The sequence below is a fragment of the Nomascus leucogenys genome, chromosome 17 (genome assembly GCF_006542625.1).
Source record: "Nomascus leucogenys isolate Asia chromosome 17, Asia_NLE_v1, whole genome shotgun sequence".
In the NCBI taxonomy this organism is placed as follows: domain Eukaryota; kingdom Metazoa; phylum Chordata; class Mammalia; order Primates; family Hylobatidae; genus Nomascus; species Nomascus leucogenys.
In genome coordinates this window covers 16,495,482-16,523,312 of record NC_044397.1, presented here as the reverse complement: position 1 = coordinate 16,523,312, position 27,831 = coordinate 16,495,482, and the positions used below count along the sequence as shown (strand labels likewise).

General features: G+C 35.7%; 1 protein-coding gene across 1 annotated transcript in view; it reads left to right on the top strand.

Annotated features, from left to right (window-relative positions):
* The window catches only part of PSMD14 (proteasome 26S subunit, non-ATPase 14), a 103,011-nt gene that overhangs the window by 10,672 nt on the left and 64,508 nt on the right, over nt 1-27,831 (top strand). The gene's annotated exons all lie outside the window — the stretch shown is intronic.

Here is a 27,831-nt window from a genome sequence, read left to right as displayed (position 1 = left end):
AATTATCCCCAAGAAAATCACCTAACAGATAACTTTATGGTAAGAATTGTACCTTATTGATGTTTGTTATCTTGCAACACTAGATAACATGTGGAAGACATTTATTGTCTTAGTTTACTTTTCTCCTGAGAATAAGAATTTTCTATTATTTGCTTTGTTTAAAATTTTGAGATATGTAGGATTATCAAAGTTGGCTTTTAGGGAAAAAAAACCCTCAAAATAGCTTACTTCCTGAATTTACAGTGTAAACGTTAGATGTAGCACAAGAAAAAGTAAGCATGTCATCCTGCTTGCCAGATCCAGAAAACTGACCCATAGAATGTTTGTATGTACAGTCTTAACACTGGTAAATTTCTGCTAGTAATTATGATATATAGATGGATTAATAAGTAATCTCTCTCCTTTCCTTTAAATTTGGTATAAATGGTTTCTTTTATAATCTTTTAAAAAAATAAATAAGCTTTCAGTTGTTTTAATATTGTTTATCTTGTTCCATTTGCTGTTGGGCAAATGACCTCTAGATTTCTGCCTCAGGATAGTCTTTCTGCTTTCAGGTCAAGAATTTCTGCCTCTTGTGAGTTCTACACTTTTGATCTGTGCAATCATACATTGAGTTAATACTAATTAACAAAAGAAATGACTGTGTGTTTTTCTCTTCCTAAGACTTTTATGTATGCAATGTATTGTTTTATGATCAAATATTGGAAATATTTTTATAGTCCCTTTTATAATCTCTTTAGTTTCCAGCTTTCCCACATTTTTTTACTGCTATCAGTGACTTCATCTTTCTTCAAAGTAATCTGTGTTTACTATAGGAAGCAGTTTTTGTTTCAGACTTCATGAAATTTTCAGTGTTTTAGAAGAACTTTCATAAGAACTGTTTGATTAGGTCTATCATGGTTTATGACTTTTATAAAGTTGAAATCTTTTTGTGATTCCGTATTGCATTCTTGGACGGATTTCAGTTTTTCGTTTACTTTTGTTAGTTTTGATGATTTCTCATGTTTCTTTGCTGTCAGCCTATTTCTTCATGATTCTTCATTTTTGTAACACCTGTATAACTCATTCTCTCAAGAGGCCTAAGCCTCTTTGAACTTGATCCTGAACCTGTTTCCATTCTTTTGTAAACATTCTAGAGAGCTTCTAGAATTTCTCTAATTTATTCTGAAATTAGTAGTAATAATGTTCAGGCATGTGAAAATGTGAGAAGTGAGCAGAGGTTGTATGTAGATACTGCAAATTTACCTGCAAATTACAGGTGAAGATGTTGCCTTAGAATTCTTAAGGAAAGTTGTCATCAAATTTAAATATAAAAATAACTTTCCTTAAGCATAGATACAATAAATTATCCATCTTGGAAATCCATGCTGGAAAACCCCTGGACATGAAATAATGATTTTACTACTGACCACAAATTGAGCTACATTATATGTCAATGGCGACTTCAAAGCTTTGTATCAAGTGAAAAACTTCATGTTTTTTCAGTAACCTTATTGGTTTCTGATTAATCAGCCATTGTGTCCTTAGTTTGTACTCTTTTTTGAAGTTAAAAATCTGCTTAAGAATCATTTCATCTTAATTAGATGATAAACTCAAATAATTTGTGGAACTCTTATTTTTATGGTATCTCTCTTATCCTATACTAGGTGTTTAATTATCTTTTTCTCTAAAATTTTATTTTATCTTGTTATAGGAATAATTTGACAAATACTTATGACACGTAACATGAAATGTTAAGTGTATTTTTTGCCTAATAAGAATGTGTTGTTTATTATTTATTTATTATAATTTTTTTTTGAGATGGAGTCTCACTCTGTCGCGCAGGCTGGAATGCAATGGCATGATCTCGGTTCACCGTACCCTTTGCCTCCTGGGTTCAAGTGATTCTTCTGCCTCAGCCTCCTGAGTAGCTGGGATTACAGGCGTTCACCACCACGCCCAGCTAATTTTTGAATTTATAGTAGAGACCAGGTTTCACCATGTTGGCCATGCTGGTCTTGAACTCCTGACCTCAGGTGATCCACCTGCCTCGGCCTCCCAAAGTGCTGGGATTACAGACGTGAGCCACCACGCCCAGACTATTATTTATTTTTAATAAGAAGTCCAAGATCTTTGGATTGATAATAGCTATCTTTTCATTAGATAAGGCATAGGCACCAATAGTAGTAGAAAAGGAGACACAAATTGGCCCTTCTCTCCAAAAATCAGTGGGAAATGTTATCTTACCATTTAATGGAAAAGGCAGAATTCCCTCCCAAATAGGAGCAGGTCACTTGCTGGTAAGTTTGTAGATGGCCCTCTTAAAATGTGGCAGTAGACAGGAGCAGAACAGGTAAGGGCCTCATATGATTGAGAGTCCCTTAAGGTTATTTTATTTCCTTGATTGAAGAACAAGAATCATGGACATTTTATGGGTGAGTAGGCCACCTTAAATCATGATCTATACGAATAACCTAACTTTGATGAAAGAAATGTCCAAGACATATTTTTTTATATCAGTGTCCAAACAGTTGCTACTTTACTGGTTTGAAGACATTTTGTTTCACTCCCAATAGACACAAACCTGGTGGTTACTGTCAGACTCTGCAAGTTAAAGGCTCACTTCTCCACAGAACTACCCTTACTTCAGATGCCAGCTATACTTCATGTGTCCCCAAGCCATCCACACTTTTGACTGACACTTTAACCTGACTATAAATTTGGAGGTCCTCACAACCTCCTCAGGTTTGATAATTCACTAGAACAACTGACAAAACTCAAGAAAGTGCTGTGCTTATTATTACAGTTTTGTTATCCAGGAATACAGATAAGGAGGACCAGTGAAATGAAGACACATAGGATGGGGTCTGGGAGGAGATGCAGAGCTCCTGTGCCCTCTCTTCGTGGAATTAGGGCATGTCACCCTCCCTGCACATCAATGAGTTTACCAGCCAGGGAACTCCACCTGGTATAGTTTTGGTTTCCAGAGTTTTTATTGGGACTCGGCATACATGAACTTGATTGATTAAATCATTGGTGATCAAACTCAAAATTCAAAATCTCCATCCTCCCTTCCCAAATGGGCCTGGCTCAAAGTCTTAGCCCTCTAATTACCGTGTTGGTCTTTATGTTGATCAGCCCTCATCCACAAGCTATCTAGGGGTGTGCACTGAGTCACAGTGTTAGCATAACAAAAGAAACTCCAAGGGTTTTTGAGGCTTTGTGCCAGAAACTCAGGATAAAGACCAGATTATTATGCAGCAAAGACTTGTTTTCAGCCTTGACTTCATTATTTGTAGAAACAATTCAATATTTCATTTGAATTTTTCTTGTACTATTATTTGATACTGATTTTTGTGCCATTTCCAAGAGACATGACCCCCCCTTGAGTCCCAATGCCTTTAATATAACCCAATAGTAGTAAGAAGGTCTTTGGGCTTTGCTCTATGTGGTGATTGGTCATGTTATTATTATTATTATTTTGAGTCAGAGACTTGCTTTGTTGCCCAGTCTGGAGTGCAGTGGTATGATCTCAGCTCACTGCAATCTCACCATCCTGGATTCAAGTGATTCTCCTGCCTTAGCCTCGCAAGTAGCTGGGATTACAGGCATGAGCCACCACGCCCAGCTAATTTTTTAATTTTTAGCAGAGATGGGGTTTCACCACGTTGGCCGGGCTGGTTTTGAACTCCTGACCTCAAGTGATCTGCCCACTGCAGCCTCCCAAAGTGCTTGGATTACAGACGTGAACCATTGCGCCTGGCCTGGTCATGTTTTTTAGTGGAGGAATTCACAGTAATAATATAGAAATATCAGTATTATAATCACAGTTGATACTGATATTTCATTGTTTTTGAGGCCACTTGGCCTTAGTTGTTTTATTTGCGAGTTATAGTAGGGCTAGTAGGTAAAAAAGGAACTTGTAAATAATCAAAGTCCCCATTCATTCTAGTTTCTTAATTTTCTCTAAATAGGAGGTGACTTTTCTCTTTTCCAGGGCTATTCCTTCCTTGTTCTCGGATCTCGTTCTCTTGACACACTGCAGATCTCCATTGACCCCTTTCTCTGCCTACAAAGATGTTTAAGTCTCCTGTATCCAAAAACCAAAACTCTACTGCATACTGCCATTAAACCTTTTCTTCCATTTATTTCTAGAATTCCTGAAATAATAGCTTAAAGTCCATAATCTACTTAATTACCTCTGTTCACTCTCATGAGAGTGCATCTGGCCAACTCCTGTATTACTATACTGGAATTTTTTAAACTGCCAAGTCTTTGGCCTATTTTTAGTTCTCTTTTAACTAAACTTCAATATCCCACACTTAACTATCTTAAACCTTTCTTTTCCATTAGTTTTTATCATGCTGTCTTTTCCTGTTTCTCATTATGGTATCCATTCCTGCAAACCAATTAAGTTTTTTTTTTTTTTAATATCACATTTTAAAATGTTAATATTGGCCAAGCCTGGTGGCTCATGCCTGTAATCTCAGCACTTTGGGAGACCAAGGGGGCAGATCACATAAGGCTAAGAGTTCAGGACTAGCCTGGCCAACATTGGGAAACCCCATCTCTACTAAAAGTACAAAAAGCACCTGGGTGTCATGGTGCACGTCTATAATCCCAGCTACTCAGGAGGCTGAAGCAGGAGAATCACTTGAACCCAGGAGGTGGAGGTTGCAGTGAGCCAAGATCGTACTACTGCACTCCAGCCTGGGTGACAGAGTGAAACTATGTCTCAAAAAAAAAAAAGTTAATATTTGAATAGCGATAGGCTAAAATAATCAAATTTGTCCTCAGTCCTCCACTTCAGTTTAACTTACCAGTAGTTTGAAGCAGAAATAAAGATGTTTTATTAGTACTATTAAAATTTATAAAGTAACAGCTTTAAATTTTAAATGTATTTTTAGATTTTCTTTGTTAAAGTGCTTACAAACTTGAAATTACTAAAAGGTGTGAGAGTATTGTATTAAAAACATATGTTGCTATAATTTGGCTACTTCGTTGTCTTTATAACAAACTCCACCTAGGTCTTGGCATCTAAACGATTTCCAAAAGCAGCGGAAACAGAGCCCAAGAGATGAGAATAGCCAAAGCATATTCTGTAGTTTTTAAAAATTTTAGTTTCTCTCTGGGTTCATTTTAGCTTTGGAAATAGTCAATATAAGCTTGAAAGTAGATGGAGCTTAAGCAAAATGTCAGTGGCATTTAGTAACTTGTCTTCAGTTTTAATTTGTTGAGTCAATATTTTGAGTTTCTGTGTATCAGGTATTATATACTATAACGAATTCCAAGACGAACAAGAATATCAATGCCTAATCCAGAGGCTTACATTATAATAGACACACAAGCAATCATGTTTTAAGTGCCTAGTACACATTGACTACTTTGAATCAGTGAAAGCTAATGCTCATTGTAAATAATGTGATTTGTAAGTACAGCGGAGGTTAGTTTAACTTCTCTTGGGAAAAATGAGACTAACTTGGGAAAAATGGGAAAAATGAGACCAAATTGAGGAGATGATGTTTGAGCTGAGTTTTGAAATATGTGTCAAGGCATATTCAAAAGGCTAGAGAATAGATACATAAGAAAATACTGGGAAAAGAAGCTGGTAAAGAAGTCTGAAGTTGGTTATGAAAGGTGTTGAATGCCATACTTAGTGATTTTTACTTTTTTCCCCTAGGTGTTGTAGTTTCATGAAGATTTTCTTTCTTTTTTTTGAGATATGAAGATTTTTTTTTCTTTCCAGTAGACTTGTGAGATAATTTGATCTGTGGTTTTGAAAAGTAATTCTAGTGGTAGTTTGGAGAATAGGTAAAGGGGAAGAGATTAAAGGCAAAGTCATCAATTACATGAATATTTGTGACTTTCAACCTTCCAGGCATATAACAGGATTATATTTTTCTGTCATCTTTGAAGTTAGCCTTACCATGATTTTGCTTTGACCAATGGAATGTGATTGGTTAATAGGTCACTTTTAGGTGGAAGCTTTAAGAATCAGTGTGTGATTTGTCTGCCCTGGTAATAAACAACATCATGATGATGGAGCGTCTTTTAGCCAGTTTCATTATTGAGAATGACATACAACCTGCAAGTTTTAAAGCAAAGTTAGAAATCACATGATTTCACACTGTGAAATTCTGTGTAAAATTAGGGTATTTTACACAGAAATCACATGATTTCACACTGTGTTGGCCAAACTAAGCACATATGCAGCAGGGTATATAATGCCTATAAGTTGTCACTTTGTATCTCTGGTACAGACCTCATTAATCTCAGGATGCAAAAATAAGGGAAAATACTGTGGGTGAGTGATCCCAGAAGGCTTCCTGAAGGTGGTGAGATATAGTGTACATTTTGAAGAATTATTTCCGGTGGCTAGATTAAAAAAATTAAATTCATGAATTGAATAGGATGTATTTTGTTATAACTCCCATATCCTCACAGTGTATAGATTTTTTGTATATTCACTAATAACTTTTTCTGGTTTCTTATTGTGGTGGTTGGGACAGAAATGTTGTTTCAATTGTTTGTCTCAGATTTTGGTCTAATGTTTGGTAGATTAGACCAAGCATTAATTTAACATAGCAATGGAATTGGATTAATTTAACATAGCAATGGAAAAAATGACTGGAATAAATGAAAAAATAATACTGTTTTCATGGATGAGGACTCTTTATATCACCACATGCCAATTCTTTCCAATTAATCATACATTCAACCCAGTTTCAATAAAAATATTAACCAGAATTTTCATGGAAATGGGCAAACTGACTCTACAATTCATATAGGAAAAAATAGTTCAAGAATAGCAAAGAAATTCCTAAGAAGGAAAAGAAATTTGCTCTACCAGATTTCGAAATATATTTTAATGCTATATGACTGAAGTAGTAATATATTGTTGCAGAGATAATCAGGTAGACAAGTATAATCCAAAACCCAGAGATACATCCATCAATATATGGGAACTTGGTTTGTAATATAAGTGATATTAAAACAGTGGAGAAGGAGAGGCCTGTTCATTAGATGATGCTGAAGCAGTGGTAGCCAGTAAGGGGAAAAACTAAAATTAGATTCCTGCCTTATTCTATACAAAAAAAAAAATTTGTACCAAATGGATTGAATATCTAAATATGAAATCAAACTTTATAATTCTTTTGTTTTTTAAGATGGAGTCTTGCTCTGTCATCCAGGCTAGAGTGCAGTGGCGTGATCTTGGCTCACTGCAACCTCCACCTCCTGGATTCAAGAGATTCTCCTGCCTCAGCCTCCTGAGTATCACAGGTGCCCACCACCACGCCCGGCTAATTTTTGTATTTTTAGTAGAGACAGGGTTTCACCATGTTGGCCAGGCTGGTCTCGAACTTCTGACCTCAATTGATCCACCCACCTCTGCCTCCCAAAGTGCTGGGATTATAGGCAAAAGCCAACATGCCGAGTGCAAACTTTATAATTTTTGAAGATACACCCATTTGAATGGCTATTATCCAAATTAAACAACAACAACAAGAACAAAATAAGTATTGGTGAGGATTGGAGAAATTAGAACTCTTGTACATTGATGGTAGAAATGTAAAATGGTACAGATAATATGGAAAACAGTATTATTCCTTAAAAGATTAAACATAGGATTACCGTATAATCCAGCAATTCGACTTCTGGGTATGTGCCCAAAATAATTGAAGGCAGAGACTCCAACAGATGTTCGTACACCAATATTCTTAGCAGCATTATTTATAATAGCTAAGAGGTGGAAATAACTCAGATGTCCCTCAACAAATGAATGGATAAATAAAATGCATATACACTCATTCCTTAGTATCCTCGGGGGATTGATTCTTGGACCTCTGATGATACCAAAATCTATGGCTGCTCAAGACCCTTAGATAAAATGGCATAGTATTTGTGTATAACCTAGACACAGTCTCTCGCATACATTAAACCATCTATAAATTACTTATAATGCTTAATACAATGTAAATGCTATGTAAGTATATATATTTAAAACATTTTTATTTTTATCATTGTATTGTTATTTTTTATTGTTTTTTCCCTCTGATATTTTCTGTCTATGGTTGGTTGAATCTGTGGATGACAAACCTATTGATATGGAGGGCTGATTGTACATACAATGGAATATTATTAAACTTTAAAGGAATGAAATTCTGACATATGCTACAAAATGAGTGAACCCAAAAGATATTTTGCTAAGTGAAATAAGCCAGACACAAAAGGACAAATGTTATATGATTCCACTTACATGAGGTACCCAGAGTATCAGATTCATAATGATAGAAAGTAGAATGGTAGTTGCCACGAGCTGGGAAGAGGAGAGAATAGGGAGTTATTATTTAATGGGTACAGAGTTTCAGTTTGGGATGATGAAAAAAGTTCTGGAGCTGGTGTTGGAGATGGTGGTATTGGTTGTGTGACAGTGTTAATGTACCTAATGCCACTGAATTGTTACTTAAAAACAGTTAAAGTGGCAAATTTTATATTTTTACTACAAAAAAGACATTTAAAAGTTCAGTTACCGCATCTTTAAAATAAGGTTGATAATACCTACCCAGATGGTTCTTTATAAGGATTAAATAAACTCACATGTGAACTAGTTAGGTGCATAGCAGATACCCTTCCCCAATCCCCCCATTTTTGGGGGCAGAAATTTTTATGTCTTTATGACCTCAAGATAGGAAAGCACAACTCAAAAGATTCATAATTTGACTACCTCAAGACAATATTACTAATTATTGTCCCCAAAAGACTACAGAAACAAACTTAAAAGACAAGCAAAGATGAAGACAAGATACTGGCAACACATTAATCTGCAACACCATGTGGTTCATTCAGCAGAAGCATAGATTAACAAAAGAATGTGAAATAAGAATGGCCAAAAAAAATTATGAAAAGATACTCAGTGTCACTGTATATCAGGGAAGTGAAAACTAAAACAACTATTAGTTAAAAAAAAAGAAAAACCTGTTGAATTAAGCGTTAATGAAAATGTAGGGAAGCAGGAATTCTCATGTAAGCTGTGTGTGTGTGTGTGTGTGTGTGTGTGTGTGTGTGTGATGTTGGTTAGGAATTATAGCTCAGTGCTTAGATCATTACCTGGCAAATAACAGACAATAAATATATGTTAAATGGACACACCATATGTGGTAAATGGTTAAAGTTACTTTGGAGAGCAATTTGACAATATCTAGTAAAGTTGAAAATGACCAAACTTCTGTTACTAAACAATTCCATTTATTCACTTTAGAGAAACTTTTATATGTCTATATCAGGAGACATGTTGAAGAATATTGTTAAAGCATTGTTTGGTGTATTAAAAATTGCAAAATATTTAAATATCTAAATGTGTTATGATGAAATTAATGCAGCAGCTAAAATGAACTAGGTTCTATATACCAATATGCATAATAGACTTTATAAACATAGTAAGAGAAAAATTCAGTTGTAAAAAGATATATACAACATGAAAGCATGTAAATTTAAGAAACATAAAGTAACACCTTTTTTTAGGGTTATATAACTCCTGAATAAAAATATTACAACTTGTTCTACAGAAGCACTGTCTAGTACAACTTTCTGCAGTGATGGAAGTGTCCATATCTGCACCATTCAATACAGTAGCCACTAGCAACATGTTTGTTAAGTACTGGAAATGTGACTGGAGCAGCTGGAGAACTGAATTCTAAATGTTATATTACTTAAATTTAAAGAGTCACATGTACCTGTTGAGCCCATGAGATGTACCTTGTCTAACTGAATAACTGAACTTCTAATTTTATTTAAATTTATATGGTTATATCTAGCTAGTGGCTACCATATTGTACAGCGCAGGTCTAGATAACTCACAACAAATTCATGAAAAGGGAGGGAGACAAAAGGAACTTCAGCCTTATAATGTTCTCTTTTTAGTACACAAACATAAAACTAAAGCAAAAGAACAAGTCATGGAATAACACTAAATAACATTAAATGACATTAAATAACATTTTTCTTTAGTACTTTTTAGAAGAGCCACCAGATAAAGTCAGAAATTCATTTGAATTTATTTTTTAGTAGTTTTTTATGCCTTACCTAGGTATTCCATTTTTTCTCCCAGTCTTTAATTTGAAGGCGATAATACTAGAGAGGTTACCACAGTATAGATCTTGCAGGGCCCTGTAGAAAATTCTCTTCTGAGTGAGTTGGGAAGCTATTAGAGATTGCTGAGCAAAGGAGTTATGCTTATTAGACTTACATTTTTAAAGAATTTGGACACTCTGAAGATGAAGCTACCACAGTAATGTTTTAAAATAAATTACAGATTATTGTTTTATTTTTATTCTGTATCTGCTAGAGCAATCCTGCCATGTAATGAACCATCATAGATTATTGTGTACAATTAGTCTTTTTTTATATCTGTCACATCTGTCATAAATACAAGCTTTAATTTTGCTATAAGCACTGGCATAGTAGTATGCAAATGAACAGACCTTTACAAAATTTTTTTATAGGTTTTCTTTATATTCCTTGAGTTATTTAGCTTAGCTGTATTGACAGTATTTATATGCTCATGAATATTCTGGTTACCTTTTTTTTCTTTGACTTTGAGTATCTGATGTAATCCTTTGTACATTTATGAAGGGCCTTTCTAAACATTAGTAGATTAATTTGGGCATTTTCTCTTCTTAAGAAGTAGAGAAGGGTCAAGAAATTTTAATTGTTTTATTTCTTAGCTTAACTACAAATAATGGTGATTTTGCTTTAGAAACAAAGCAGAATTACAAGATGCCTTTAACGTTTTTCTTACTTGCTGCTCTTGTGAGGTTATAATTTTATTAAATATAGTTCCTAATCATTCTATTCATATACTCTGATATTTATACGATAGAAAATTAAGAAAGGGGTCAGGTTAAAAGCAAGCTAATTAGAGCATATTCTTTCTAGTTGTCATTGTAGTGTGATTATTCTGAATACGTATTAAACTCTGTGAAAAATAGGGTGTTCCTGAGAGGCCTCAAATCTAGTCTTGAGGGTTCTCAGATAAGTAAAAGGGACATAAATTTTCCATAGGTACGTGATAGTTAACCCGTGTCAGTTTGTTTGAATATTTTAATTGTGATAGGTCTTCTTTTGAGAGGAAAGGTCTTTGACACCTGTGAATGCTAAATTTCTATTTTGATATGCAATTATGATAAACAATTTTGTTCAAGTTCTTAGAACGGAAGGGGATTGATGATAAATTTTCAGTTACAGTGAAACTGTCCTTCAAATTAGTCACATTCTGACGAAATAAGAGAAAAAATAAAAATTGTGAAAAGTAATGAAATGTTTAAAGTTTTAAATATAAAATCAAGGATATGATGGCTCCATGACATCTGATACCATTTTTGGTAGAAAGAGTATATGGGAAAGAAGACAGAAGAAGATATCTCTGTCTAATATGGGAAATTAAGACATTGCAACATAATCTCAATATTCCAAATATATGGGACATTATGATCAAAGATCCAATCTGTGTCTTTTCTTTTCCTAGCTTCAACATTGTTTTACACATTTGATTTACTGGTTACATTGCTGATTTGGCACATTGATCTTTGGGTTTCCTATCTTAAACTTGCATAATTTAACTTGTAATTTTTCAGTTCATGTTATCATTTGGGAAGTTCTCTAATTATCAGATTCATTTAAAACCCAAGCAGGTAGGACTGATTCTCTTACAACACAGACTCAAGGTGGTTCTCTGTGGGATGTTGTCTGGGTTGAGTGCCCTGAAAGTATGCCACCAGAGCAGGGCAGTGGTCTCCACTGGACAGCCTCTCAGTGCTGCTTTTTAAGCTGTTGCCCGTGATTGCACAGGCTCTTCCCTTCAGAAGACTGAATGCCTGTGAAGGGCATAATGGCTTAGGGACAATAGAGTAAATAATAAAAATCATAAAAATTACGGTAGTTGTACTTTTCTCTTACTCATTGTACATTTCCCCCTCTTTTTACTCAGTTACATTCTTACCTGCCTGTGGTAATTTTCTATTCCCTAGTGTTGTAAATACCGGAGCCTGAGTTATTAGAAAGAAAATGCTTACCAAAAGTAGACCGTAGAATGACAAAACCTAGTTTTTGAAAAGTGCACCATTCTGTTTTATAGAAAAGGAAAACTTTCACTTCATAGGAAACAACATATTTCACTACCTAGTAGAATATGTTTTTCTTGTCATTGTATAGCTATATCACTATACGGAGATGATTTTGATTTTGCTTTAATTTGTACCTGGTTTCACGGTTTCCGGTTATTTCTCTCCCATTTGTGATTTCTGGTTACTGTATTCATTTCCTGATTTCTACTATATAGACTAGATGATGTCTTTGGATTTTTTTTTTTTTTTTTTTTAAGACAGAGTCTTGCTCTGTTGCCCGGGCTAGAGTGTGGTGGTGCAATCTCGGCTCACTGCAACCTCCGCCTCCCAGGTTCAAGCGGTTCTCCTGCCTCAGCCTCCTGAGTAGCTGGGACTACAGTACAGGCACGTGCCACAACGGCTAATTTTTTGTATTTTTAGTAGAGACGGGGGTTTCACCATGCTGACCAGGCTGGTCTCAAACTCCTGACCTGGTGATCTGCCTGCCTTGGCCTCCCAAAGTGCTGGGATTACAGGCGTGAGCCACCGCGCCTGGCCTCTTCGGATATTTTAAAGCTCAGCCATTCTATAAGGCTTTTGCCTTGGGAGCTTTCAACTTGAAATGGTATGAAAATTGTAGTAATATAGGGAGACAGCCAGATACTGTGAATAGGGAATGTCATTGTAACATCTAGAACAAATGTATGGATCTATAAAGAGAACCCACATATTTTGAAATGTGTTTTAAAATTTTCCTCTAGAATTTAAAAAACTGGGGTGGGGGAGCAGAGGAGAGCCAAAAGGACTGATGCTGAGTACCTTCCTTATTCTAATATGAGGTATTTATGCACTTAATCTTTTAATCCTCACAACGATCCTACATGGGTAGGGATAATTATTTTCATATGATAGGGTCGAGTCACAGAACTAACAAGAAGTGGAGCTAGAGCTGGAACACAACTTTTTCTGATGTCCCAGCCTATTTATATCAACATTTCTTTAGGTAGATAAAATCAATAAGAGTTGTCATGGCTGCTTGTTTCATAAATTAATACAGTTTAAATAGTCTTGTAATTTTTATTGTAGATCGAAAGTAAAATGCTTGCTTTTTAAAATTTTTGGGAAATTAAAATATTTAGGAAGGATTTTCTTTATCCTGACATGTAATACTTGGCCCATGTTTTAAGACTATTTAAGGAATTCGTGAATATTTCATTTTATTCCCTATGATAATGTGAATCTTGACACATTGGTAAAGGTAGAGGTTACAAATAATACAACTTTTAAAAGAAGGTTTACATTTCTTACTTTTTTAAGTTTTTAAAACGTTTTCCTTACAGTCCAGAAACTGATTAGCACTTCTGATTGCCAAAATATGTTGTTTTATTTAAAAAAATTATTTTGGGAAAAAGGCTTCTCTTGTTAAGCTAATTTCAGTGACCAATCTTGTTGTACCTTGACTTGTAATAATGAAAAAAGAGGTACAGAGAGCTGTTTTATTTGAATAATAGACTTGCCAATTAGCCATCAAATGCTTCCATCTGTGAAATTGTTGATCAGATGGGTTAGCTGGGATGTTTCCAGACTAGGGCATCATAAATGGCACTTGAAAACTCTCACTTTAATGATGAGGTTTCAAGTATTGCACTGCTTGATGCTGTGGAACCTTTTTCTCCTTTTGCAGTACCATGTTTTTTTAGAACATACTGATCCCATTTATGAATTCTGTGGCATCAAGAGAATTTGGGAGACCTGCCACTGATGTAAAGTTCTGCCTAATCTGCTGCTCTGGCCTGTGCTGGGATTACACCAGAGTGCTAACAGCTTCTTTCATAGCCTTTACAGTAATGTTGGTTGGGGAGCTGACTGGCACAGGCAGGTGATGCTCATTGCTTGCGGGCCATGGAGTTGGCACACTTTGGCAAGTTTCTTTGCACTTTCCCATTAATATAAACTCATTTTCAAATATCTCACCCCCTTAAATAAATGTATAGGAGCATAGTAGCCTAAGACCACATTAGTGTTGAGATTTCTACATGTACCCCTTGTGTGAAATGACTTTAGCATCTGTCTTGTACATTTTTGAAGGATTTAAATTGCTTATTGGTAATTATTACATTTTAAAATTTGTTTAATAATAGCATAGAAATATAAATTTCTGGAAATAATTGTTGTATGTCTTTCCTTACTGTTCCATATCTTCATTGCTCATCCTTGTATTTTATAGGAAGTTTCCTTTTTTAGTAAGTTGACTTCCTCAAATGCCTGTGCATGTGATTAGATGTTAGAGTCTCTGAGTGACATTTTTCCTTGGTAGGACTGTACTGTGCTTTTCTTTTCCTGTAAATCCAAATTCCTGAAATTTGGCCAGACTTCTGGGTTACCAGTCTGTGTGGGGTCAAATTCATGGCCCATGTCACTTTTTGGACAATAGCATGGCCTTCTGCCTGTCCTGGCACAGGTTTGGACCTACCAACTCACTATGAAAGGCAGTATATATTGGGCAGTGGTAAAAACCCAGGGCTCTGGAGTTAGGCTAGATCTAGACACTGGCTGAGATCCATGGAAGGGGAAGAGAGAATGAGAATGCAGTGTAAATGTTCAAGAAAGCAGATAGTTTAGGATCTTGTTCCTATTCTTCTTCCAGAGTAGATCTCAATTTAGCATCATTCCCAGACCCTTCAACCTCCTCAAGTGGACAAGCTCCCAATGAGAGAAAAGTATCAATTTTTAAAAAGATTATGTTATTTTGCCAGGTGTGGTGGCTCACGCCTGTAATCCCAGCACTTTGGGAGGCCAAGGCAGGCGGATCACCAGGTCAGGAGTTCGAGACCAGCCTGGTCAGCATGGTGAAACCCCATCTCTACTAAAAATACAAAAATTAGCCAGGCATGGTGGCATGCACCTGTAATCACAGCTACTTGGGAGGCTGAGGCAGGAGAATCGCTTGCACCTGGGAGGTGGGTGGTGCCACTGCACTCCAGCCTGGGACAGAGCAAGACTCCATCTCAAAAAAAAAAAAAAAAAAAAAAGGCCAGGCCTGGTGGCTCACACCTGTAATCCTAGCACTTTGGGAGGCTGAGGTGGGCAGATCATCTGAGGTTGGGAGTTCGAGACCAGCTTGACCAACATGGAGAAAGAAACCCTGTCTCTACTAAAAATACAAAATTAAGTGGGCATGGCGTTGCATGCCTGTAATCCCAACTACTCGGGAGGCTGAGGCAGGAGAATCACTTTAACCCAGGAGGCAGAGGTTGTGTTGAGCTGAGATAGCGCCATTGCACTCCAGCCTAGGCAACAAGAGTGAAACTCCGTTTCAATTAAAATTTAAAAAATTATGTAATTTTTTTTTTGGCTGCCTGGCCACAGTGTCTTTTTTGTTCGCAAAGGTTTGTGTGTTGTTCTGTCTCCACAGCAAAAATGTCCAGTAGTTAATAGATAACCTTGATTAATCAATAGGTTTCCCTTTACAGGTGAGGAAATTGAGGCATGTAGAAATGAAGTAAATTATTCAGTATATTAAGACATTTTTAAAAAGTGCCTTCAGAGCAGAACTGGAAGACTGTCTTTTTAAAGTGCTCCTCTGTAGAGCATTAAAGGAAGTATAAGAAAGAGAAAATGGAAACAGATGTGACCATGTTGATGGACGAATAGAACTTTCCTTCTTTGACCACTGCCACTTTTTCATGCTCTTTAAGTATTTTTCTTCTGATGTGTTTTCTTTTTTTGAAAATAGAGACAGGGTCTCACTATGTTGCCCAGGCGAACTCCTGAACTCAAGTGATTCTCCCTCCTCAGCCTCCCAAAGTGCTGGGATTATGCAGGCATGAGCCACCACGCCTGCCGTTTGATGTATGTTTTTCTATCTGTTCCCTTAATTCCTCAGAAATAGGCACTATGTCATCTTTTGTGTGGTATCTCAAATAGCATTGTGAATAGATGAATGCTTAGTGAAATTAGGGTAGTGGTCCACAGTATTTCTAGGAAGCCTCAGAGATTACTTCTGTCCCTTAATCTTTACCATGCCTCAGAACTTCTGAGCCTTTTATGCTTCTAATTAACAGAATTCAGGGAGTTTTTATAAGAAACAAGGTATTTTTAAATAGGTAAATAGTTATTTTTAAATAGGTACCAGTATGTGACATGTTACTTCAGAATACAAATGGGCATATGTTGAATACTAAGTTTCCCTGTTGTCTCTGTTCCCTTCTTTAGAGACAACCTCCGTTACCAGTTTATGTCCTTCCAAAGATAATTCTATGTTAGTATTGTCCAGTGGAACTTTCTGTGGGGTGGAAATATATTATATTTAGCTGCCCAGTATGGCAGACATTAGCCACATAGTGCTACCGAGTCCTTGAAATGTAGCTGGTATGACTGAAGAACTAAATGTTCAAATTGTATTTAATTTAAAATAGTTTAAATTACATAGCTGCATGTGGCCAGTGGCCACTATATTGGACAGTGCAGTGTACATAAAACTGGATCCTGGAGATTGTGTCATCCCATATCTATAGATATAAAGCTGCATGTTTTTTCTTAAAGGATGGCTTGCTTTCCCATTTTTTTAGACAAACCATGATTTACTTAATTAGTGCTCTACTGATACACACTTAGGTTGTTTCTTATCTTTTGATTTACAAACCGTGTTGTAGTAAATATCTCATTGAAAACATTATTTCACATGCATTTTCCCAGAGGATAAATTCCTAGAAGTGGAATTACTGTGTTTAATCAGTGTAGTTAGCCTGATATGGTAGAAAGAATACAGGATTTGGCTTTGAATTTAGCCTTTACTACTTAGTCACTTTTTAGACACTGATTAACTTCTTTGAACTTCAGCTTCCCCATTTATAAAATAGGCACAGTAGAATCCACTTTGCCAGGATTATGTTATTATTAGAAGTAATATATGTAATGGTCTTCTCAACTGGTATTAGGAGCTTAAATTAGGAATGGTAGATAATGAAAGCCCTACTACTATTACTTATTTTACTAATAAGGAGATCATTGTAAGCCTAGAGGCCTATGTTTAATGCTGAATTGTGGCAGAACCTTCAGAATAGCTTTGCTTAGCCCATTTTAGGTTTGTAAATATGGTCTCCACCTTTTATTCATTTGGTCTCCACCTTTTATTCATTTAACTTACCTGAATTTTATATTTTTATATATATATATATATATATAGCCATCTATGAATTACTTTTCATGTGCTATTTTATAACTTTTTTGTATCAACTGGCAAAACTGTGCTGCCTTGCCTGTTGACTGATAGTTAAATTTAAGCAGAGTCACCATATTAATAAAACACTGCTTGTATTTGAATATTTTATGGCATATTGGTCGAAAACAGGGAAATGAAGATGCTGATACTATTTACAAGCAGCTATAGGTTCTAAAACTGGATGAATTATGGAAGCATATTATGAGTTTGGGTATCATTTTTTTCTTTAGTATTTTCAGTGATGTTACTTATTTGAAATCCTTAGAATTGCATTGAAGAATTAAACTTTGCAACTTGATTCCTTGACCAGTTATATTTAATTAATTTATTTATTTATTTATTCATTTATTTTGAGATGGAATCTTGCTCTATCACCCAGACTGGAGTGCAATGGCATGATCTTGGCTCACTGCAACCTCTGCCTCCTGGGTTCAAGTGATTCTCCTGCCTCAGCCTCCTGAGTAGCTGGAACTATAGGTGTGCACCACCATGCCTGGCTAATTTTTATATTTTTAGTAGAGATGGGGTTTCACCATGTTGGCCAGGCTGGTCTCAAACTCCTGGCCTCAGGTGATCCACTGCCTCAGCCATCCAAAGTGCTGGGATTATAGGCGTGATCCACTGCGCTCAGCCTATGTGTTATTTTTATATTCTTAATACACTGGCAACTATTAATAAGCTCATTTTAAGTTTTCCTTGACTTCATTTTTTATAAACATTAAGGAAGGTCTGTTTTCAAGAATTTACACTTTCATATGAATCATTTACTTTGGAAGTAACTTATTCAAAGTCATTTAAAGAAAAATTAATCCTTTAAAAACCATTAACCAAGATGTTTACAAGTATGCTGATTAAGAATCAATTTCAGGAATGCTTTGTATCTGTATGAGCAAGAGGGAAATGTGCTTTGCTTTGTTTGTTTGTTTGTTTTGGTAAATCTGAGTACCTAAAAGGCTCATTTGGGAGTGAAACTCAAGGGGAAAAACAAACAGTGTTAAATTTTATACCTAAATTTAGTATTTGTTTCTAAATCATATATATTATGTTGAAATTAGAATTGCTCTTTTTTGGTATCAGTAACCTAAATATTAAAAGAAGTTTATTGTTAGGAGTAGTAGTAGCAGCAGCTGTGTGCCAGACACTATACCAAATGCCTTACATATGTTATCTCATTTAATCTTTACATTAACCAGTACCATGTGGTATGATTAGCACCATTCACAAGGGAAAATGGGTCATAGCTTTAAGTGGTTAAGATAGGATTAAACCTCAGACTTGGTCTTTCTAATTCCAAAGTATCTCTGCACCTAATCAATATTTTAGTTTGGGAGATTGTCATTCAGATTGTTAATAGACATTGCTATCTGTGTATATACTGAACTTATAGGAATTACCCAGTGCAGAAATGATTGTTCTTAGTTTATGGTGACGGTCCCATGGCTGCATGGGACCCACAGTCACATGACTGTGAACAGTAAGTAGTGTATTTTTCAAAGTGTATAAGCAGGTCCATTTGCAGTAATTGAGATGATGTGCTGTAGCAGGAAGGTGATTAGACTATGGATCAGGAGATATGGGTTCTGGTTCTCAATGTATGTCTTGATCTGTAGCCTGCACAAGTTATTTAATTTATATACATTTATTTTCCTATCTGTATGCCTTTAAAAAGTATGATTATACTCTCTGACTGCTTAATTATTACAAGAATAAAAAATGATGAGAAAAATCTAAAAACATTTTGTAACTCTCTGACTACTTAATTGTTACAAGAACAAAAAATGATGAGAAAATCTAAAAACATTTTGTAAAACCATCTAGTACTCAATAAGTACTTTAACCTCAAAGATGAAGGTCTCCAAGCACATAGCCTTGTAGTGAGTTGTAGAGCCCTTGATGAAGCATCCCTAAGGTAGTTTTTTCTTTTTTGCCTAGGATTTCTCTCAAAGAATCCTTGGAACTATATTTAGAGCTATAAATTACGAGAAATGAAGTTCAGAAACTGTGTTTGTGTGTGCACATGTGTGTGAGCATGTATTCACAGGCCCTATAACGCCGTTATATTGTAGGTAGGGTTAGGAGAGTTTTTTTTTTTGGAAAGAAAAACTTCTCTTAAAATTTTTTTATTTGGGCCTTTCTGAATGAGTACTATTTTTGCCAGTGATAACCTGTATTTGTTGAGCTGCTGTAATCATATTATCTACTCTGTAAGCCTTTTTTCTACTCTTTTAGACTTGGAAAAGCATTTTACTTTGTAATCACTGTATATGAGAATGATCACAAGAGGAAGTACTAAAAAAGGCATTCAATAACTTTATAATACTTTTTGAATTTTGAGAATTTCAGTATAGGAGTATTTATAGGCCTTTTGTATGTTTTTAATAGCTTAATTGAGATATAATTGACATACAGTAAACTATAATATTTAAAGTATATAATTTGATAAGTTTTGACTGTATTTACTCAGGAAACCATCACTGCAATCAAGATGGTGAACATCCATCACTCTCAGAATTTACATATGCCCCTGGTGTGGTCCCTTTCCTTGCACTTCTCTCCCCACCCCCAGACTACCACTGATTTGCTGTCACTATACATTAGTTTGCATTTTCTAGCATGTTAATCAGTGGGATCATATAATAGGTACTCTTCTTTTTGTCTAGCTTTCATTATTGTAATTGTTTTGAGATTCTTCAGAGTGTGTATTCATATTTTTTTTGCTGAGTAGTATTTCATTGGATGGATATATAACACTTTGTTTATCTATTAACCTGTTCATGGATAATTTGGTGTGTTTTGGTTTTGGGCTGTTACAGATAAAACTGCTGTAAACATTATGTACATGACATTGTATGGACAGGTGTTTTTATTTCTCTTGCTTAAATACCTAGGATTAGATTGGCTGGACCATATGGTAGGTATATGTTTAACTTCTTCAAAAACTGCCAAATTGTTTTTCAGATTGGTTGTATCATTTATATTCCCACCAGCAGTGTGTGAGAGTTCCCGTTCTTCCACATCCTTGCCAGTACTTGATATGGTTAATTTTTTTAATTTAACCATTTTCTAGTGGGTAATAGTATCTGATTGTGGTTTTAATTTGCATTTTCTGGATGACTGATGATGGTGAGCATCTTTTTATGTGCTTATTTGCCATTCATATATATATTTTAGGGATATATTCATGTGTTGCCCAGTTTTTACTGGGTGGTTTATTTTGTTAATGAATTTTATGAGTTCTTTATATGTTCTGGATAGAAGTTCTTTATCAAATATATAATTTGCAGATATTTTCTCCCAGTACATGGGCTTATCTTTTTATCTTCTTGACACTTTTTTGAAGACCAGAGTTTTTAATTTTGATAGTTTAATTTATAAAAATTGGGCCAGGCACGGTGACTCACGCCTGTAATCCCATCATGTTGGGAGGCCAAGGCGGGTGGATAACGAGGTCAGGAGATTGAGACCATTCTGGCTAACACGGTGAAACCCCATCTCCACTAAAATACAAAAAATTAGCCAGGCGTGGAGGCATCTGTCTGTAGTCCCAGCTACTCAGGAGGCTGAGGCAGGAGAATCGCTTGAACCTGGGAGGCAAAGGTTGCAGATCACGCCACTGCACTCCAGCTTGGGAGACAGAACGAGTCTCCTTCTCCAAAAAAAAAAAAAAAATATATATATATATATATATAAATTTGTGTTATGAATTATATTTTGGTATAATTAAGAAATCTCTTCCTAACCCAATGTCACAAACATATTCTCTTGTTTTCTTCCAGAAGTTTTATAATTTTTAAATGTCGCATTTATGTTTGATCCATTTTGAATTGTTTTTCATATATAGTGCAATATATGGGTTATGCTCAGTTTAACAAAATATGTTTTGCATGTGGATATCCAGTTACTACAGCACCACTTGTTTAAATCCTGATGGCCCTTTATTTCTTGCCTTACTGATCTGACTAGAACCTTTAATAAAATGTTAATAGAAATGGTGAAATGAGCATTCCTGTCTTGTCCTGATCGTAGGGGGAAACATTCATTCTCTGACCATCAAACATGATATTAGCTGTACATTTGTTATAGATACTCTTTATCAGGTTGAAGAAGTTCCCTGCTATTCCTACTTTGTTGAGACTTTTTATTTTTTATCAGAAGTGAATCTTGGATTTAGTCAAACACCTTTTCTGCATGTATTGAGATGATTATATATGACTCCTTTGTTATAATAAGATGATCTTTTTTATTCCTTGTAACAATTCTTTGCTCTGAAATTGGTTGATATAACATAGGCATTCCGTGTTCTTTTCATTAGTGTTAATGTGGTATATCTTTTACTTTCTACCTATTTGGATCTTTATTTAACCTATTTGAAATACGTTTCTTGTAGGCAGCATGTAGTTAGATTTTGAGATGTTGTGTTTTGCTTTTTTTTTTTTAAATCCAGTCATAGTCTCAGCTTTTAAATTCAGATATTTAAGTAATTTACATTTCACAAAATTACTGAATGTCATTAAGTTTAAATCTTTCATTTTGCTGTTTGCTTAATAATTTTCTCATTTGTTCTTTTGTCATTTTTTCCTTTCTCTGACTCCTTTGAGATTAATTGGATATTTTAATGATTCCATTATATCCCCTTTGTTGAATTTCTAGCTATAACTTGTTTTGTTAGTTTATTTTTTGCTTTAGGGTTTATAGTATACATCTTTAACTTACCATAGTCTACCTTCAAGTGATATACTACTTTATTTATAGCATGTGAATGTTATAATAATATACTCCATATATGCTCTCTGGACCTTTGTGCTATATGTTGAAAATCCATGCTTTATTTTCATTATTTTTGTCTAAATAGTCAGTTGTCTTTTTTTAATTGTGATGATACATATGTAACATAAAGCTTACCATTTTAATCATTTTTAAGTGATCAGTTCAGGTATGTTCACATTTTTGTGCAACCATCACTGCCATCTGTGAGAACTTTTTCATCTTCCCAAACTGAAACTCTGTACCCATTAGACCATAATACTTCATCTTCCACCCCCTCATCCCTTGCAGCCAGCATTCCACTTTCTGTTTGTTATGAATCTCACTATTCAAAGGACCTCACATATATGGAATCATTCAATATTCATCATTTTGTGACTGGCTTAGCATAATGTCATTAAGGTTCATCCATGTTGTAGTATGTGTCAGAATTGTATTCCTTTTTATGGTTGAATAATATTCCATTGTATGTGTGTATACCATATTTTGTTTGTCCATTCATCTATTGATGAGCAGTTGGGTTGATTTCACCTTTGGCTATTGTGAATATTGCTGCTATGAACATTGGTGTAGAAATATCTGTTTGAGGACTGGGTACAGTAGCTCACAGCTGTAACCCCTGCACTTTGGGAGGCCAAGATGGGCAGATCACCTGAGGTCAGGAGTTTGAGACCAGCCTGCCCAACACGGTGAAACCCTGTCTATTCTAAAAATACAAAAGCTAGCCATGCATGGTGTCCCACCCCTGTAATTTTAGCTCCTCGGGAGCCTAAGGCTGGAGAATCGCTTGAGCCTGGGAAGTGGGGGTTGCAGTGAGCCAAGACTGCGCCACTGCACTCCAGCCTAGGGGATGGAGTGATACTCTGTCTCAAAAAAAAAAAAGAAAAAAAGAAATACTCTTTGAGTCTCTGCTTTTAGTTCTTTTGGGTATATAGGTAGCCCTCCTTATCCATGGGTTCTGCGTCCATGGAGTCAACCAACATTTATGTCTGTACTGAACATGTACACTTTTTCTTGTCATTATTCCCAAAACAATATAATAGCTATTTGAATAGCATTTACATTGTATTAGGTATTATAAGTAATCTAGAGATTATTTAAAGTGTATAGAGGATGGGCATTGGTTATATGCAAATACTAGGCTATTTTATATTAGAGACTTGGTGCCTGAGGAAGGTCCTGAAACCATTGCCCCAAGGGTACTGAGGGATGACTGTACTCAGAAGTGAAGTTGATAGATCATTTAGTGTCTTACCCAGTTGGGGGTGTTCTAACAAATTACCATAGATTGGGTGGCTTAAATAACAAATATTCATTTCTCATAGTTCTGGAGGCTGGAAGTTGGAGATCAGGGTGCCAGTGTGATTGGGTTCTGGTTAGGGCCTGCTTCCATGTTGTAGACTGCTGGCTTCTTGTTGTATCCTCGCATGGCAGAAAGAAAGCTAAGAGTTTTCTGGAGACGCCTGTAATAAGGGCACTAATCTCATTCATGAGGCTTCCACCCTGGATGTCAACATATGAATAGGAAGGAGAGGGCACAAATATTCAGTCCATAATAAAAATTACTTTTTTAAGAAAATGTCATATTGTTTTTCACAGCAAATGATTATCTTTTAAAGAGAGTTAAATAAGAAATAATATTTAATGATGTAGTTAACATTTCTGGTGTTCTTCTTTTTGTTATATAGATCCATATTTTTATCTGGTATCATTTTCCTCCTGCTGGAAGGATAAAACATTTTTGTAAGCAGGTCTGCTGCCCATTTAAAAAATTAAGTTATTTTTCTTTTTATCATTGAGTCGTAAGAGTTCTTTTTGTCTGTGGACACAAGCCTCCTCATATGATTTTCAGATATTATCTCCCAGTCTATGGCTTATCTTTTCACTTTCTTGAGGGTGACCTTTGAAAAGGTTTTAATTGTGCTGAAGTCCAATGTATCAGTCTTCTTCTCTTTTTTGACTTCTGCTTTTGATATCATGCTAAGAAATGCTTGTCTAACCCAAGTTCATGAGGGTCTACTCTTCTGTTTGCTTCAAGAGTTTTATTGTTTTATCCCTTATGTTGAGTTCCGTGATCCATTTTGTACATATTTTGAGGTAGGGGTCCAAATTTATGCTTCTGGATGTAGATACTCAGTTGTCTCAACACCATTTGTTGAAAAGACTATTCTTTCCTCGTTTAATTACCTTGGTCCCTTTGTTAAAGATCAATGGACTATTAAATGTTAGAATTTATTTCTGAAATTTCGATTCTGTTCTCTTGATCTCTGTGTCTTTTTTTTTTTTGAGACAGGGTCTTGCTCTGTCGCCCAGTCTGGAGTGCAGTGCCGTGATCTCAGCTCACTACATCCTCTGTCTCCTGGGCTCAAGCGATCCTCCCACCTCACCCTCCTGAGTAGCTGGGACCACAGGTGCATGCCACTATGCCCGGCTAATTTTTCTATTTTTTGTACAGACAGGGTTTCACTATGATGCCCAGGCTGGTCTCGAACTCCTGACCTCAAGCAATCCACCTACCTCTGGCCTCCCAAAGTTCTGGGATTATAGGCATGTGCCACTGTGCCTGGCCTTTATTCATATTGTTGTATAATACATTTAAGATTTTTTTCTTTATCACTGATTTTGGGTTATGATATTCATTGATGTAGTTTTCTTCATGTTTCTTGTGCTTTGGTTTATTGAACTTCATATGTCTGAAGGCCTGTTACTTTAATCACATTTGGAAAAATTTTGGTCACTGTTTCTTAAATATTTTTTCTATTCTCCTACCACCCTTCCCAGGAATCCCAAAGATATGTATATTTTTTCTGCTTATAATTGTAGATGGCTTTATTTTTTTCCCCATTTTGCCCTGTGTTTCATTTTTCTATTGCTACGTCTTCAAGTTCATTCTTCTTATTTTTATTTTTTCTGAGACAGGGCCTCACTCCTGTCACCCAGGCTGGAGTACAGTGGCATGATCACAGCTCACTGCAGCCTTGACTTCCCAGGCTTAGGCGATCCTCCCACCTCAGTCTCCTGACTACAGTCACGTGCCACCACTCTCAGCTAATTTTTTGTATTTTTAGAAGAGAGAGGGTTTTGCCATGTTGCCCAGGCAGTTCTTGAACGCCTGGGCTCCAGCGATCTGTCCGCCTTGGCCTCCCGAAGTGCTAGGATTATAGGCGTGAGCCACTGTGCTTGGCCATTTAATTTTTTTGTTAATCTTCTATTAACCCCATCTAGTGTATTTTTTATTTTGCATTGTTTTTTCTTCTGGCCAACTATTGACAGCCTAGAGATAAAGTTTTGTCATGCCTCTCTCAACTCACCCCCTGCTTTATCCTATTGCTAGTGGTACATTGTCATTTTTATCCCAAAAAGTTTTATTTGGGTCATTTTTATATTTTCCATGTGTCTCCTTAACTTTTTGACAGTTTTAAAAACTTTTAAATGTCTTTGCTAATTTTAACATCTTTGTCAGTGCTCAGTTTCAATTGACTGACTTATCTCCTTACTGTGGGCCATATTTTTTTTTGCTGCTTTGTATGTCTGATAGTTTTTACTAGATGTTTCACATTGTGAGTCTTATCTCATGTGCTGGCTAGTTTTTATTCTTAGAAATATTCTTGGTATTTGTTATGGGATGCAGTTGAATTACTTGGAAACTGATTCTTTCTAGTTTTGCTTTTTACACTTGCTAGTTAAGACTGGGGCAGTACCTTGTTTAGGAGTCATTATTTTCTACTATCGAGGCTAGACCCTTCTATCTCTTCTAATTTTGTGAATTCTGAAATTTTCTAGTTTGGCTGGTGGGAACAGGAACTCTTTCCAGTGCTGTGTGAGAGGTAGGTGTACTCTTCCCTGTAATCCTTTTGAGTGATTCTTTCCCCAGACCATGCACTGATTCCTCACACACATGCACTGATCATTATTAAGCTGAATACTCAAAGAGGGCCCTGTGAAGATCTCTAGAGTTTTCTCTCTTTGTAGCTATTTTTTCTGTGGTACTCTGTCCTGATTACGAGCTGTTTTGGTCTCAGTAATCTCAGCTCTGTCACCTCAACTCAGAGAGTCTACTGTTCTCTGCCTGGGTTTCTTCCCCTCTGCACTGAAGTCCAAAAAGTATCTCAAGGCAGTAAGCTAGGGTAAGGCTCACCTCATTTGTTTTCCAAATTTTGGAAATCATTGTTCTTTGTTGCCTGATCAGTGTCTTACAAACTGTTGTTTCATAGAGTTTTGTCTGTTTTTTCTTTGCTTTAGATGGGAATGTAGAGTTCGTTTCTGTTACTCTATCTGTCTTGGACATAAGCAGATGTCCCTTTTATCTACTTTTATTTATTTATTTTTTGAGAGAGGAGGTCTTGCCGTATCAACAGGCTGGTCTCAAACTACCCAAGGAATCCTCCTGCTCCAGTCTCCTGAGTACCTGGGACTACAGGCATGAGCCCACTGCACCTTATTTACTTTTTAATGGGAAAAATTTGTGTTGGAATATTCTAGATGGAATTCCCTCTCTACTCAGACGTTAGAGAGATCAATATTAAGATAGTGCTGAGATTTTAAGAAAATCTGTTCAAATCAAATAGTTAATTGAAACCAGATTAACAGAAAGTGCTATTCTTAGCATTCAGAGATAGTGAATAAATAAGATGAAGCTGAGATTTACAGTGCTTTATGGATACTTAAAATTGAATATGTAGGACGGGATTTCTTAAACAAGATAGCACAAATAATAAAGGGACGATTGATTCATTTTCATCTAAAAACACTATAAAAAATAAACAGTTAATATTTGTGGAGCACTTACTGTGTGCTGGGTACTCTTCTAAATACTTTAAATATATTAGGTCATGTAATCTTTACAACTCTTTGCAGTTTGGTTATTGTCACAGTGCTCATTTTTCAGATGCAGCTGAGGCATAAAGCATAAAAAGCAAACAGTGAGCTACGGATTGGGAAAGTTTTATCTAACATATAATTGACAAGGTATTAGTCAATTATATGAGCTTTGACAAATCAATAAGAAAAAGATATCCATTTAAAAATGGGCAAAAGATACAAACATTAGTAGAAGCACGAATGTACCATAAACATGTATATGCTAGTGAGAGTATACAACCCTCTTGGAAAAACTTTTGGCAGAATCTGTTAACAGTGAAGATTTGACTAACCTACAACCCAGCAAATCTTCTCCTGATTACATTCCGTAGAGAACGTCTCCCACATGGATACTGGGACATTCATAACAGCATTGCTTATAACAGGGTTTGATAATCTTTTCTTTAAAGGGCTGGATAGTAAATATTTTAGGCTAATGGACCATATGATACCTGTCACAACTACTCATTCTGCCACTGTAGTGCTAAAGCAGCCATATATTACAAAAATGAATGGGCCTGGCCGTGTTCCAATAAACTTTCACTTTAAAAAACAGTCAGCTGGTTTGCCGATAGGTTGTAGTTTGGAGATCCCTAGTTTATAATTTCAGGAAATTGAAAATGGCCCAACTATTCATCAGTAGGAGAATGTGTACATAATTGTACTTAATAGTGGAATTTTGTAAAGTATTGAAAAATGAATAATCCTCACATATTAACATGATTAGTTCATACTAATGAAAAAGCACATGGAGGAATAATTCTATAAGATTGTTTTTATGTACAATTTTAAGATATCCAAAATGATACTGTATGTTATTTGTGTATACTTATGTAGTAAAGGTATAAAGAAATGCATGATCACTAAGATGAGAATAGCGGTGACGTCTGAGGATATGGAGTA